Here is a 2,747-nt window from a genome sequence, read left to right as displayed (position 1 = left end):
CCAGGTTTTGTACAAATCTGGCATATGGGGCGTGTACCTCCTGAGCTGCCTGTAGAGCGACCTTGCTGATCATTGCGCCTCGTGCCGTTTGATGATGACGCTGGGTAAGAAGGCTTGCCCTGTCCTTGCTGTAAGTCTGGACGAGGTTGGAACGGGGCAGTGTAATTGGTGCGACCACCCGGGGACGGACGGGCGCTGTAGTTGGCATGATGGATATCGGCGCCGATCTCAGCGCGCCTCGCCTCGGCGCGTTGCTCAACGTTCAGAATCTGGGCGTACACGTCACGTACAGGTAGCGGATCATGAGCCGGACGGGCGGAGACGCGATCGACGAGGGCGTCGTAGTCACTATCCAGGCCAGCAAGCAGAAACGCGTTGAACTCTTCGGGACGTAACGGCTGCCCGATTGATGACAGAACATCAGCAAGGGATTTCACCTTGTTGAAGTAAGCAGTGACATTGGGGTAGTCGTGTTTCTTAAGCTTGGACAGTGCAGTGCGGATTTGCATGACCCGTGCCGTTGATTGCGAGGAAAAACTCGCCTCTAAGGTTTCCCATGCCTCTTGCGAGGTGGGAACGAGCATCACCATGCCGATGACTCCCTCGGTAAGCGAAGAGACAAGGGCGGAGAGGATTGCCTGATCCTGCTGGTGCCATGCAGCATAGAGAGGATTGGTAATGGTAGGGGCAGCACCGCCCTCGGAGTTCGCCGCTGGATTGACGATCTGCTCGGACGGACACGGTAGACTGCCATCGACGAACCCGAACAAGAGATTGCTCCTCAAGAGGGGGGCAACCTGAGTGCGCCAGTAGAGGTAGTTGTCCGTGGTAAGACGAATCGTGATCTGGTTTGCCAGACTTATTGGGGAGGTCGGGATCCTTGACGCCATGATGCTGCCCCTGCTCATCGTCGAACCAGCACTGAAGGAAGGCGATGCGGTAGAAAAGGGGGCGGCAGTACCGGAGCTGGTGACCGAGAGACCGGAGGTAGTCATGGCGATCTCGATCTCGATCTCAAGTAGGCGGAAGTCGTGAGCTAGGTTTTACCTACGCTCTGATACCATAAACGAATCTGTAGATTGTATTGACGTAGGGGTAAAGCGCACAGCTCTCAGCAAGGCTGGCGTTGGTATTTATATGGGTGTTACAAGGAGTACAACACACGGCAGGTTATGTACGTAACCATACCAAACTCTAATCTAATCCTAGTACAATACATAGTTTATCAAATATTAGCTTACTTTGTTGCTTTGTTTAGTACAACAAGTCGGGCTAATGAAAATACGCTGCAAAGTGAGATTCAGCAAGACAACATTGGGCAGGTGAAGCCTGATCCTACACTTGGAGAAACGCCAACTGAAACTTGCAGCTACTCTACTGCTGTCTAGTTAGACCGAAGGTAATCAAGGTCAAGTACAAATTTATATGATGCATGTTATTTATAAGCGTGTGGTTGCGGTGCTACAGAGCAAATGTACGTTGAAAGTTGAAACTGGAGACAACACATACCAGCCACAACAAGTTGATAACTAGCGTCAATTACGTATCGGGGTCCCGTAAGACTTGATAGGTTGTTTATATTATGTTCTTGGGAGCGAGTAGACATAATTGTTGATTAAGTGGATTCACCCACGATTTTGTTTGGTTCAACATGTAGGGAAAATTGGGAGAAGATGGTCAAATGAATAATATCTATATAGACGATGGCATACATTGATCTTAGTGCATTGGTATCCTACCATGTGTCAGTATTAACAAGGCTCACGCTCTATTATTCCATACGATACTAAAGAGGCTGCCACTAGCTATCTACAAATTAGTACTATATATGTTTCCGTGAAAATGTTATTGACGGTTTTCATGCTCATATTATTCTTCTTTATTATGTTAATTAATGTGCCCTATAACTTGAAGTTTCTATTTCTTTTTTTGCCGCAGACCCAAAGTATGGAGCATCTGTAGATTATTGTGGTTGTGGTGCATGTTCAATGAAGCATGGAACTGGTTGTAACCCATGCTTTTACAGTTATGATTGTGTTGGCCTACGTTTATTATGCAAATGCACTTTTGGCGTGTTGGATATATAGACCATGTCTGTCAAATTTTATACATGAAAATCATCGAATGTTAACTTTATATCCACTAGTTGGATATTCATATACTGTTAACTTTACTCAACTAGCAAAGTGTGGCGGCAGTCCGCGCCTGGCGGCGAATCGCATGACCCTCAGAGCACTTTTGTAGCAGGCCTACTGGGAAAGTAGCCATAGGGGTACATGTATAACATCGATGAGAAGTACAGAGCGTAAGGCGGCGATGGCCGAGGTGCCGGATAGTACCTCTAATCACTCTCAACAATCCACTCTTTCTTCCTCTCACGTCCCATCAACCGACCATGCCTTGGCAGCGATGGATGCCTCCAGAGCATTGAACACACCTGACTCCCTTGCTCCGTCCGCGTGTTTCATTAGAGCTTCTACATCGCAGGGCCTATAGGAAGATGACACGGCCTGGTCCATTCGATCCCGGTCTCCCGACATGGAATGTGGCCTATATAAGCAGCCTTAGTGCCTCCACCCTCTGCTACGTACTTCCCATCCACTTCTTTTCACCTCTCCTTACCAACTCAGTGAGACACTCTCTTTTGTTTCTGTTGTGCTCACGTCTTTCCCCACCCTCGCTTAGGCCGTCTTCTACGTTGTTGTATAGCCACTTCTTTGTCGTGCGCCAAAAAGCGGAGAACATCA

This window comes from Lolium rigidum, chromosome 2 (assembly GCF_022539505.1).
Source record: "Lolium rigidum isolate FL_2022 chromosome 2, APGP_CSIRO_Lrig_0.1, whole genome shotgun sequence".
Taxonomy (NCBI): Eukaryota; Viridiplantae; Streptophyta; class Magnoliopsida; order Poales; family Poaceae; genus Lolium; species Lolium rigidum.
The sequence above is the reverse complement of the archived record's forward strand: the minus strand, read 5'-3'. Positions refer to the sequence as shown.